This window comes from Nilaparvata lugens, chromosome 3 (assembly GCF_014356525.2).
Source record: "Nilaparvata lugens isolate BPH chromosome 3, ASM1435652v1, whole genome shotgun sequence".
Taxonomy (NCBI): domain Eukaryota; kingdom Metazoa; phylum Arthropoda; class Insecta; order Hemiptera; family Delphacidae; genus Nilaparvata; species Nilaparvata lugens.
In genome coordinates, this window is record NC_052506.1 from 95070261 (window position 1) to 95085184 (window position 14924).

Here is a 14924-nt window from a genome sequence, read left to right on the forward strand (position 1 = left end):
TCATAATAAATTCAATTGTTTTACCTCTGAGAAAAATTATATTTGAATGGATTGATTGTGAAATATGTTCCAATCACAATGGATTCAATATACTATGTTTGTGAATGTTACGATGTATAAAGGGAACGCTAAGAATGCAAAAAGCACATTGCTCTAATTTGTAAAAAGCTACTCTACTCTATTTTCAAGGACAAATGCTTGCAATATGGTACATTTTCTATGAATATGTAAGTATTGTTGTATTTTTTTGACCTAACTTACTACTTAATAATTTTATATCTTAGAAAAACGTCAAGTATTTTTTTAGATTCAAGTGATTCTGAATAAATTAACATTTTAATATTAAGGTAGTAATATTTATAAAATTGTGAAGATTCCAGTTTTTGTGGAAAATGTTGTAAATAATTATTGTATCAGCTTAACAATACTTAGGAAACTATAATAATATGTAAATCATATCAGTCCTGATTCATATATTATTTTATACTAAGATCTTTTTTAGTTCATCTGGTATCTACAGTTTGCACATCTAGCAAAACTTTCTCGTGTTCAAGTTTTTGCTGTCCTAGAAATTTAATCCAATATCCTTTCACATGACGAATTTGCTAGTTGATAGTCGCCTTATTTTTACTCTAGATTTGTGTTCATTTTAGAGCTTTTTTATCGGTAGATATATTTTTTTCGTTGTGTTTTACAGTATTATCTATTTTTTATTATAATCATGACTAAAACTCTATCATTTCATAATTCATACACGAGAAAAACTACTCACACCATTATGTTACCATTTGATGAGAAAACTGTATCCATAATGATAAATACAATTTCATAATTCACTTTGCATTAAAACTAGTTGTATATCATTCTAATGGCGTTTTAGAAATAGATGTGGAACAAACATAGTAAGTTCCATGTATTCATGAGGCTAACGTCATAATAAATTCAATTGTTTTACCTCTGAGAAAAATTATATTTGAATGGATTGATTGTGAAATATGTTCCAATCACAATGAATTCAATATACTATGTTTGTGAATGTTACGATGTATAATGGGAACGCTAAGAATGCAAAAAGCACATTGCTCTAATTTGTAAAAAGCTACTCTACTCTATTTTCAAGGACAAATGCTTGCAATATGGTACATTTTCTATGAATATGTAAGTATTGTTGTATTTTTTTGACCTAACTTACTACTTAATAATTTTATATCTTAGGAAAACGTCAAGTATATTTTTAGATTCAAGTGATTCTGAATAAATTAACATTTTAATATTAAGGTAGTAATATTTATAAAATTGTGAAGATTCCAGTTTTTGTGGAAAATGTTGTAAATAATTATTGTATCAGCTTAACAATACTTAGGAAACTATAATAATATGTAAATCATATCAGTCCTGATTCATATATTATTTTATACTAAGGTCTTTTTTAGTTCATCTGATATTTTTAGGTTGTAAATCAGCACATTTAAAATTAGTTCGTGCTCTATAAAAAATAATTTTCTATAAAAAATAATTTTTAGTATGTATTAATTTCCTCCGGCTTATCATTTCTTAGTATTGTTTCGTGTTATTTTTGCTAAAATGATAATTCATATTATGAGTACCTCTTCGAAAAATTGCGAGAACTTTAAATATGATTCTCACATATACTGTTTCAATAAGTTTTATATATCATATATCATATTAATCCTGGCTTCGATTTAAATTCATCTCAAGTTCTAATTAATTCTCCACTCTATCCTATTCCAATTTTTCCAAACTTTCATGTATCAAAATATAATTCCCACCTCTTCAAGATGAAACATCGTTTTTTTCAATAAATGTTTACTTTATTTCGATCAAAATCTAATATAACCAAAACAAACTGCACGCGTAAGATACAAAAAGTATGTAATTAAAAAACTACAGTCATCCAATCCCAAACTATCACTAATGGAACAAGGAAATCAAGTCTTTATACCTAACCCTATGTTGTCTTTTTATATACGTTTTATTGTCCAACAATTTCTTACTCTAGAAATCTATGTTTAATTTGTTTCTTTTTTTTTGAGTAAATGAAGCATAATATTTTACTAACTGACAGTATTGTCCGGTTTTTGTATAACATGACTAGTGTTCAACAAAGAACATGCAATGATATTGTTTTCTTTAACTTTTGAAATAATATTCTTTTCAAATTAGTCTGTAATCAAGTATTGTAATCTGCCACAAATATTCAAAGTTACCTGCTGACATATTCCACCCACAATAAGGCTAGGGCCACATGAGCGCACAAAGTGCGTCCGTTGCAACTTACTTTTTTCGGCCGTCGCCAATGACACCACAGGAGCGTTGAGTGTGGTGCGTCAACGTCATGCAGTTGGCTTTACGCAATTGAACCAGACGAAGCAGTAACTTTTGCATGTCTCGATGAGCATTGTCGCATTTCTGCGCAGTTCAAAAATCACCGTCCGTTACGACTTCCGTTACTTGGTACGCACGTACCTCGTGTGTTGTCACCAATTCACTTCTATGTATTTCTACAACAGACGTCAAAAAGTAATTTGCAACGGACGCACTTTATGCGCTCGTGTGGCCCTAGCCTAAATGATCTACTGAATTATAGAGAAAATGTCTAGTCATATCTGAAAAATAATACTGATAGCTTCAACCTCAATTGATTTTAAAAGAATATTCAACAAATATATTAAGCTGACTTTATTTGAAGCTATTTTTTCACTCTATGGAATTATAAAGTATACATAAACTATTAGCATTATTTTAATGTTCTATATCACATAGAAAATGTAAAGTCAACATATAAAAAATAATAAGAATTACAGTCAAATATTATGAAAAAAGAAGTTTTCAAAAATTGAACTCTCATTTTTATCGTAATATTTATTTTTCCTCGAGTACTGTTAAGTTTACATTTCTTGATTAGATTCAGCTTTTAAGAGTTGAGTACCAATCAACTGAGCCCCGGTAACTTCGTAATTTTTAGAAACAGTTATTATGCTTTTATGAGCTCAATCTATTGTAGTAGTATTTTATACAACAGCTTTACAATGAGCACAAGTGAGCGAGCATAGAGAGCGAACGCGTGTCTTAAGTAGGTATCTTACAAGTGTTTTAAAGACCATATAAAACTGTTGTATACACTATTTTATCTACGACCACTCTAGCAAATTATCATATTGCTGGCTTGTTGTAAAGTTGAAAATCAGCCAACCAAAAGTAAGTCTTCAACTATGGTAAAAGAGGAAATAAAAATAGATAAGAGAGAGTAAACAGTAAACTTGAAACACTGAAAACAAGACTGAAAAGTTGACGAAAACTTGACAAACTAAAAGCATAACTTACTGAAAACGTGAATATGAGAAATCAACAAACTCAAAAATAGACGAAATGAAAACTTGAAACCTGACGAGTTTAAAACTTAACGGAATGAGAACTTGATGCAATGAATACTTGACATACTAAAAACTTGATAAATTGAAATCTTGACAAAATTAAAACTTGTCAAACTAAATACTCGATTTAGTGAAATCTTGATGACTGAAACCTGCTGCCATCATCAGAAACCGTGTTCTAATGTTGATGCCACCAGTATCGAAAACTATGCTATAATATTCAAGTCGTTGCAGAAAGTTCACATTATAGTATAGGCCTAGTTTTGAAATAGTTATTTGTGCAACTAGTGCGCAAAGTGACAGTTTGCTGCACCGAAAGAAACGTTTACGCCCGAGCCGTAGGCGAGGGCGGAATGGTTTGTTGAGTGCAGCAGAGGAACTTTGCGCACGTATTTCACATTAAGTTTTTCCTACAGTTACCATTGAATATGAAAAGTGGGTAATTATGGGTAAAATTGCCTGAAATGCATCAAATGTTTTTCTGTGTAATTTTATTATTGATAAAAACCTTAATTTATTGTCAAATTGAATAAAAATGTTGTCCTTGGTTATAATATATAATAGTAATAATTAGCGCGTTGTGCTTCGTTGCACCTCTGCTCACTATAGCAGCCACAGCAGTCACTGTTACCAACTTCATTTTGATTTTGCTGCACTGTTGCTCCATATAACCTACTAAGTATTTTGCGTTGCCATGTTGCAAATCTGGAGTGCAGAAAAATTTTTGCCGCACTAGAGCGGAAAAGTGATTCTTTGCGTTCTGTAATCAGTGCAGCAATGGCCACTTTTCAACGTAACTGTAGGAAAAATACATTGCGTCAAGACCCTTGTTATGGGATTGATTGTACTGTTTACATTATATCATTGTCGTAAAAAGATAGGTATTCTTAGACCTAATAATGTTAATTATATTGTAACAAATAAATAAATAATTGAGTTACTCTACAAGACGATATAAAGTGATTGAACTGTGCAATAGTAGAAACTCATCCTTAAGGATTGTGAAAAAGTCGCATAATCTTATTTCAGACTCAATACAACGCTATTTCTTTCCGTTCTGTGAAATTAAAAAAGACAGTAAACAGATGGAATAAATATATACATCCCCGGTGCTAACTTATAACTTTGAAAAAGTTGGATCTTTCACTCTAATATGAGTAGATCTTTGTTAATAGGATAATAAAGTAATGTTGACATCTTAAAAATATAACATTGTTATTTATTGAGCAAAGTAATCTTTATTTCTACATCGCTAATGATACAATACAAATGTAATTATGAATATATTACTGATACTCTCGTAGAGAAATTTCCTAGCTTTAATTTAATAAAAAAAGTAAATGTAATATCATTTGAATCTTGAATATTTGTATTAAAAATTGCCTATTGAGAAACAAAAAAAATAATGATAAAACTAAAGGTGTCTTACATATTTGCTCTCAGATGCCTTATATACTTTGTACTTGAGAGGATTGCTTACTTATATTGTATAGGCCTAATCTATCAATAAATTTATCATAACTCGTGCCTTTATTTACTTAGAAACAAGAAATTAGTTATTTGTTGATGATAGGGGAATGAACTCTTTAATCACATACGTGTGAGGCGGAAAGCAAAAAGGGGCCTGATTGCGCAAATTACAATTATCCCTTTTTAATATTTTTAAATAGAAATTTGATGAAAATAGCAACTAAAATTTTATTTTAAATAGCAAATTTGGAAATGGTAAATAGAAAATTTAGAAATGAATCATCTATCAAAGTGATATAAACAAGGTAATGAAACATCTGAAAAAGTTTTGACTTTATACTTTATGAAGAACTTTTATACTGGTTTATAGTTGTAGAAGTTGGGGTGCTTAAAATTCATGAACTGTTAATGTTACCTTTCGAGCTCTCACAGAGCTGTTAAAATACAATTAATAAATATGTATAATCCTCTATTCATCTTGTTACTTGATTATTGAACAATTTCTTTCATGTACGAAAAACATGTCTTAATGTTTCTTTTTCAGATATCATCACTACTGCCCATTGTTTTGTAGAGACATGTTTATTTAAGATAACTCTCTATCACCACAAAGTGCTATTAGTAATATAAGTTTAAATACTATATTTTAGAATTATTCTCCGAAATGTTGATAATGAATGGGTTATAATAATACTATAGTGCCATCTTACATTACCATCACTCAATTATGTCAGCAAGCTTTGTTCATATGAGTTGTATTCTTGTACAGTATTCTTTTTCTTAGTACAGTATTCACAGAGTATTCCGTTTAACAGTATATAATTATAAAACAATTAAGTATTATTTTGATAACAATTCCACTACTCTCTCGTTCTCTCGTTTTTGTTATAATAACTTGACGAGTCCCCAGTCAAGAATAAACTAAGCTTCACGAATTCTAATTATTTCTGAATGAATGGTGGGATCATTGCAAGAAAATTAAAAAAATTTAATTGGGAAATTGAGTTACCATGTTAAAATACCATCATTGGATAAATTTGTCTCAGGTAGTTTAAGCTATATATAACTTGAATTGACATTTTATTGGAGTGAAATTTGATTCTTCAATCCAATTCTCAAAAAAATTTTCTGTCAATATTTCTTTTAAATAGGATTATCATTATCTTATACAATGTTATATTCATGATTAGTTTCAATAATTTCACTTCAATTCGTTATAGTCAAACAAGAAAGAACTAATTTTGTTTTGTTGGTTAGAACCTTACTGTATATTACATTACACTACCTACCTAACTTATTTTGCATCTTAATCTATGTTTTTATATTTATTTAAATTTGAATATTCTCATGCATATATTCATCAAGTCTGTGAAAAGGCTGAAAAAACTTTCTAATGTTGATATTTTTAAAAGTTTTTCGATTTGTATTACTCAAGCTATTAAAATGAAATTTTTTTCTCAGGAAAATGTTTTTTCAGATCATCACTTTTTGAGATAAGATTGCATTAAGTTTGAATTTTTGGTACAGATCATTTCAAATTCGGCAAGAGATAAATTTATGAAGTTTTGAGGATATATTCTCCATGGTATCGTTGATTGAAAAATACAAAAATTTTCTGAAAATATCAATTTTTGAGAAAGTTATTCAAATTACCAAAAATAACTCAACTAAAAATGTAAACTTTATTCGCTCATATCTCAAAAAGTAATGAACGGGAAAAATCATGAGAAAACTTTTCCATTTTGATAGCTTGATAGTATACAAATCGAAAATTATTTGCAAAAATATCACGAGTGAAAGTTTTTTCAGCCTTTGCGCAGCCTATAATAATTTTCATTGTAGAATATATAATGTAATATATGTTCAAACCCCCACTTTACAATGAATTTCTTCTTTTTTGAATAATCAAATTTAATACCTTATGTTTCTTATGGGGATGCTCACACTTTGCATCCTGCCAATGCTTTATTTTTTGCTCAGCGAAATCTCATTGGAAATCAGAGCTCTTACCTCTTAACTTTTGAGTGTCTGAGTACCTACCTATTATTTTATTCAAACCTACTTAAAATGTATTAATATAATTATATTGTAAACCGTTTTCATCTCACTGTGATTTCACTGGATTGGTAAAACCATCAATATATCCATCCATCCATTCTTATAATTCAATCAATAATAATGTACTGTATGTTTAATAAACTAGGCTATATTTTCAGTTTTGTGGTATTCTATTCAAACCCGTTCTTTAACATTTCAAGTGTCTAGTTTGGAGTATCTAGTTCATGGAATCTGTATATAGTGTAATATTATTCATTGATTACTGTAATATCATTCTCTTGAAAAACGCACAAGTATATCAGGCAAGGGAGAGCACCTGTAAAGGTCGGGTATCGTTTGTGCGTATACGCGTTCGGCTGCGTATGCGATCAGTTAAAATAGAAACCATCCAAAAGAATAAATCGTACCGATTTGTATTATATTCACTTGGTTGATTATTGTACGCTATTCCATTTAATATCACAGTAATTTTAATACTGAATAAAAATATCAACTGAGTGAATGAATATGATAACAAATAGATACGATTTATTATTTCCCTGGCAGCAACTTTAGAATGTCAAACTAATTGTATTTTCTAACTCTCAGCTCTACCCCATAATTTTCATTCCAATAAATACATCACTTCGATTTGTTTGTTTATATATTTTCAATTTATCAAGTTTTTTCTTCATAGAGATTTTGAGCATTTCAAATTTCAACTTTTCAATGACGACGAGACAAGAGAGACTGAAATTAACATTTTCAGTTGATGAATTTGTTTTTTTTTTTGTCGAATCAAATTAATGATTTTAAAAGGCTAATCAATTTTTTCCTGAGTCAAGAAGCTCTCTATTCATAGTAGCTGGGCTGAAATAAATTAACGTTTTTTATTTGAATCATATTTACCTACTTCATATTGATTATTGAAATTCAAGAAATATTACTACCTACAATTTTTTTTTTTTTTTTTTTTGAATTCTCTCGCAGAGGATATTATAATGGAATAATATCTTCAATCATCAAAAATTAATAACGTGTTTAAATTAATAATACGAATTAATAACAAGATCGTAGCAATACATATTTTCTTTATAATCGTTACAAGTTATGTTATGTTTTTTATGTACAGTTCTATATTGGTTTTGTACCACTATAAGCCTTATCATACTTAGTGGAAATATGTAGTCAAAATATTTATATTATAAATAAATCATGTTATGGTATAGTTTAAAATGAGACTTGTCAATATTATCAGTTATTACTGATAATTAGACGAAGTCTCAAACAATCCCAAGAAGTTTTGGTCAACTGTAAATGAAGTTTCTGGTAGACCTAATAAAAAGCTAGCATTTCCGGTCGATGTTTTCGCGCAGGATGGGCGGACTCAACAGAATGCTACCGATGTTAGCATCAATTTCAATAAGATTTTCGCCTCAGTGGAGAAGAGCTTGGCCGACTCGCTAACTCCTATGGGTGAGCCAGAAATAAATGATTCCGATCATGCTGTCGAGTCCCTATTTGAATTCCAGCCTGTTACACAAGATGAGCTTAAGAACGTAATTGATAGCATGAGAGGTAATAGCGCCCTAGGCCACGATAGTATACCTGCTAGGGTAATCAAAGAAAACGTTCACATCCTCCTACTCCCTATTCAACATTTAGTAAACTTGAGCTTCCAGGCAAGTAAATTTCCAGACATTCTGAAAATTTCAAAAATAATTCCAATTTATAAATCAGGCACAAAAAATAATTACACCAATTATCGTCCCATTTCACTAAGTTATTGTCTATAATTTCAAAAATCCTTGAAAGATGCGTAAAGATACAATTAATGCAGTACTTGAACAGACATAACCTTCTATCCACCTCACAATACGGTTTTCAGAAATCAAAAAACTCTTCTGATGCATTATTTGATTTATCTAAATTTATTGGAGATAATATAAAAATAAGGAACAAAGTAATTATTACCTATCTTGACCTAGCAAAAGCATTTGATTCAGTCGACAGGGAGAAGCTCTTGACAAAACTGGAGATGATGGGTATCAAACAACCAGCTTTACAGTGGTTCAGGAGCTACCTGAAAGACAGAGTTCAATATGTTCAGATCAATGATAGTTTGAGTGGCCTGGAGCAAGTTGATTACGGGGTTGTTCAGGGGAGTACTCTTGGGCCTATTCTCTTCCTGATATATGTTAATAATCTACCACTACTGAGCATCAAAAGTAAACTTTTTTTATTTGCTGATGATACGGCTGTGGTCTTAACTGGTAAATTATGGGACGACGCATACAGGAACAGCTGACTTGTCTAGAATTAAGACCTGATTTGACCACAACTCATTGACAGTCAATATCAGCAAGACCAAGTACATGCCTATAGTAACCCGTAATCAGCAAGATCCAGGACACAAAGACCTGAAACTCCACTCATGTGGGGACTCTATTTCAATTTCCTGTAACTGTGAAAACTTAGAAAGAGTTAATCAATACAAGTACCTTGAGATAACATTTGATAACACCTTAAGTTGGAGTCCGCACATCCAGTTGGTGAAGCAGCGACTTAGAAGGCTACTGTATGCTTTTTCCCAGTTAAGTCAAGTTTTGACTAAGAAGCAGTGTAAGACAGTCTATTACGCATACGTCCAGTCTATTATACAGTATGGCATACTGGTTTGGGGAGGCCTTCCTGCTACCCTCCTTGAACCGCTTGCGGTGTCGCAGAGACAAATTATCAAAACTGTTTTAAATAAGGAATGCCGATATCCAACAGCACAACTTTTTACAGAATTTACAGTTTTAAATGTAAGGCAATTGTACATTTAATCTTTATTGATCTACCTAAAAACTAATAAACTTAAAATTGTATCAGATATTTTACATACCTATCCTACACGGTATAGAGCTAACTCCGGTTTTGCGACGCCGCAGGTGGTTCATGGAGTGGAGCTGAGGACACCTTTTTATTTGGCTTAGATGGTCTATCGTAATTTGCCCGCTGAGATAAGAGCTGATATGGATGAATGCAGTGTGGCTGCATTCAAGCGTAAGGTGGAGGGGTTGGCTATACCGCCTGGGCTGGGAGACGTCAGAAAGCCTGCTTCAGTCTGTTTATTGGCACTAAGATCATCTCTATTAATTTGATAGTTTTTCTTATACATACATAGATTTTTTTCATTTTTGAGAGTTTATAAATTTTCATAACTTACCTTTCTTCTCTTTATATTTACCACATACTTTATTAATCGTTTATAGATTTACATATCTTCATTACTATATTCTTTTTAATGGTCACTGGGGAATCGGCTGGTTTCTGTTCCTCGGTAATTTTTTTTATATGAGAAGCTACCATTATTTTTTACAATAAGTATATACAAAATTTATTCCACTCATTCAATCTCAAGAATTTATTCATATTTCAATTCTCGAATCTGTATATGCTACTCTTATCAATCTTTTTCTGTTTATGAAATTTCGTCAATGAACAATGTAATAGGTAATATTTAATTTCATAATTATAATACAAACTATCTTATACTTACCTTCTTGTTAACAAAGTTGAACATTCTCTTACCTATATAATATCATGAATAGACTATTGGCTACCCACTGTAACAGGAACCCACCCCCTACACTCAGACGAATAGTCTTGTAGGGGTATTCCAGTAAAACATGCTCTGTATTACAATGTAATCTGTATTTTGTATGGAATAAAGAATATTTTAATTTGAAAAAAAATGAAGTTATTACTAGTTTTCACAAACATTGAGCAACTCAAGTTAGCCTTTATGAGTTTTTTGTGAATTTAGAGTTTCGTAGGTTTCTCACAATTTTCAAATCAGCTAATGTGCTTAATATTCTCACATAATTCAAACTTTCAATTTTTCCAACCTCGGCAGCGGTTGTACTGTTACCCGCCCCGTCGCCTCTTTGCCACTGCAAATGTGACTTAAAAGCTACTCAATGAGCAAATCTCACAAATTGAGGCAATTTTAACGGTAAATAGATTGTTGCTTACTAACCTCCGAATCACTGCATGTACGTTTTATTTCCCTTTTGAATTCAAATAATTTAAGTGGTTCATATATAGCTTCTTTTTTACTACTTTCCCATCTTAGAATACAGCTTTACTAAATAGGACATCATTTTTTATTTATCATAGAACATTATATCTCTAGATATTTCTGGCATGATGTATTTTGGAGAAAAATTGTATTTTTTTCAAATTTGATTTCCCTCAACCCCCCACTCTCAACAGCGTAACATATAGCTTCACTAAAAAGAACTACCTAAGGACTATCGGCTTGAGTTAATTGTAAAATTTAGAACATAAACGCCCTAAACCATCGGATATCTTCTTAGGCCCATTTCATACCAAAGCTGGGCCGAGCCGAGCGGAATCGGCCGGAGGCGGATCGGCCGAGCGGAATATGCCTGCATTCACACTGAAGCCGATTCAATCAGTACCGTAGGTTTTCTAGCCTTGTAGTGAGAACGTGTGAAGATCTCACTAAACTGAAAGAAGGCAGAATCCGCTTGGCCGAAAACGCTCGAGTTGGGCGTCAAGCCGACTGCACAACGGGCTCGGCCCGGCGTTGATTTGAATGCTCCTGCATAGTTAGCGCGCACGCGGATTCCGCTCGGATCGGCCCAGCTTTGGTGTGAAACCCTACTTATGCTATATTTTCTCTATGGTAGTACTGTACCTAATAATTTATTTTGAGAAAATGCATTAGAACCTTGTACCAAATACATATTATTGACAAATATATGATAGAATACTTTTCAGTCATTTAATTTATAAAAGATCACAAACAGTTATAAAAATCCTAAACATTTTGATCATGTGATTTTTTGCATTGAAACATCCGCACTCAGAAATTTTTGCATTGAGAAAATGCCACTTTTAGTGTTACTGCAATCATTTCAACTCTATTCAAGTCCTTTCTCAATTAATTCCTATATCTATACGACAATTTATTGTACGGTATTCTTCTTGCTTTTGAAATACTCGTCGACAACATACAACACAAAATAATATAGCATTTCAGTTATAGTCAACATACTGATTCCCAACAACATGTCAAGATAGAAAATTGCAGAATCAATTATATCATCTTTGTTGTAAGTGTAGGTAAGAATTTTCGGATAGAAAAAATCGTCTCTAAACATAAAACTAACTTCTATAGGGTTATAGTCAATTTCGTCAGGGACTTTTTCAACTGACATCACTTTGTATTCAGTGTGGTTACAAGATGGCAAGCAGTCGCAATAATTGGCAGAATTTTCATCAGTTATGTCGAAATAGTCCTCCGTGATAACTTTCATCGCACATGAGTTGTAATCAGTCGTGCATACGTGTGTGGTCTCATTATGTGGCATGTAAAACATAACACAACCGCATTCTCTCAACGTTTTTCTCGCGGAACACTCTTGCAGACAGTTTTGCCGTGTGTAAAATTTAAAAAATTCCAATTTTTTTCCTGTTGTACTGTAGCATCGCTTATTTGGATATAGCTTGTGAAATAAATCATCTGAAGGATATTGAACTATCAGTTCCGGTTCAATATTGATTTGAATACTATCATTCGATGAACCAATAGGATACCATCGCATGTAGGGACTTGGAACATCCCAGGGATTGTGGACTGCATACTTACTGGAACTTCCCAATACAACATGAGAAAACTCAGATATTTTTCTTGAACTACTTACAAGCAGTGGGTATTTTTCAAAGAAGTTTTTTTGGATATCTCTAACCAAAGGAAATCCATAAATTGTGTCATTAATCAATTCAAAAAATCCATCATCAAGAAAATGATGCGAAGTTATGTTTTTATATATTTTTGAAGGTGGAAACATGTTACATGTTGCACAGAGTCCCCTAAAGGTGAAGATATCGAAACACAAAGTTGTTAAGTCAATATTTCTAACACTACCAAATTTACCAAACAAACGGCGTTTCGAAATTTCAGAAAATGTTGAAATTGATATCTTGAAACTAGTTTCACTTGTACTATTCCGAGTCAAATTTGTTTTAAAAAAACCATCGAACATTTCTCTACTCATGCCAAAAATTTCAGCAGCTATGTGGTAAACTGAATTCACTTCATTGGGATAATCTTCAAAAAATGATTGAAGTGTTTTTTCAACTGTAAAATTAACTTTCTGGAATTGTCCATGCTCATCTTCCAACATTATCCAGAAGTGATGTGGTTGTTGTTCATAGCTGGGTTTAGGATTGCAATAAGTGATAGCAGGAATAGGTAGAGTAGATATGTGGAGAGGAACAGGCGACTGTTCAATTGTCATAGGTGGATCTTTCAATTGGTTCCATTTTATAAGAAATATTATAGCTAATGAAATAGAACAAATCACCAAAACTATACACCAAAATAAACGTTCCATCAAGTGTCTGTTAGAGTCGATGATGAATTTCACTCCGTGAAGTGAGGTGTTTTCCAAAAGCTCCTTGAAATGGGGATTGATTCTCCTTCTCGATCTTCTAGGTCTATTTTTGGAAACAGTCTGCTTGACCACGACGACTTTTGATACGACTTGCTCTTCCGCAACTTTCATCTTGTACTATCGAACTTCACAAACTACTGAACTAATGAAATGCTAATTTATAACCTACATTAGAAAATGTATAATTAGTATAATAGTAATGTGCTTTAGAATATTATCCAGTTCAAGCGGATCACGCCCAACTTGAAACTAATTTGTGTGAGAGCATACACTAAACTTATTAATTCTTAACTTTGTTATCATCGTGACTATTAACCATTTTCCAGACATGCTGCATGATGTGACATTCCCTTGGGAAAATTTCGAGTAATTTCGCCTCTTGTGCATAATTGTTATTGCATTAATCTCATATCGTTCAATAACTTATCAGTTCATATTTTCTTCTAAATTAATTAATACTGTACTCATAAAAATGTTGTTAGTGACTTTGAATTTTAAACTTCTAGTTGTGGGTATAATTTTTCCAAAGGTATTTTTCGCAACAAATGAATTTTTCCCTCCTTTAGTCCTCCTTGCTCAGTGTTGAGATAAATAACTACTCTTACTGCCAAACAGCATAGTGTGATTTAAGTCAGCTCCTGATTCACATTAGTTTGCTATCTTAAATAGTTTGTCATTAGAAAAAGTAGATAGCTATATTCTTTTCTAGCTCCACACTGTTGCTAAATCGTTTATTATAGGCTATGAAGAAATATAACGAACTACAAGAATATATAATTCATTCTCAATTATGAAAATGAATTATCAAAACACGCAACAATTATGTTAGCCCAGTCAATAAAGGTTTTTTCGATCCGAAAATTAAATAAGAGCTGAATCTTTTACCATCGATAGAACCCTCCCAGAGGGTCATTCTCCCAAAAGTCCCAAAAAATCCACTTGGAGCTTTCCCCCCTAGCCCCCCTCAAAGTTGATAAATGCAGGTAATCACGGAAAATCAATTAGCTCTGTACACATTGATCGGAAACAGTTCTATCATATGCCATTCGATTCGTTACATTATGGACTACAATATTAGTTATATTCATTTTTTTGATAAAATTAACAGTTTTTTTTTGATAAGATAATATATATATGTAAAAATTTAGGAAGTTTGCGATTTGATTTTTTTGTTTTCTTCGATTAACTTCAAAGCAAGTAGTTTTAAATAAAAATAAGCCGAATAATTAATGTAGCCACTCTCATTGCAAATCCATTGATGTATATTGTTATGTATTTTCGATCCGATTCGACGCCGTGGAAGGGGAAACAGTCGACGCGGAACAAGGCGGCTGACTCTCTTAGCCATAGTAGACAGCAAACTGGAAATCAATTATCTCTGTAACCATTAATCGGAAAAAATCTATCATATGTCATTCGATTCGTTAAATTAAGGACTACAATATTAGTCGGATTCATTTCCTCGATAAATCGAACAGTTTCCTTGAAAAATAATATAATGTAAAAATTTAGGGATTTTTCGATTTGAATTTTTTGTTTTCTCCGATTAACT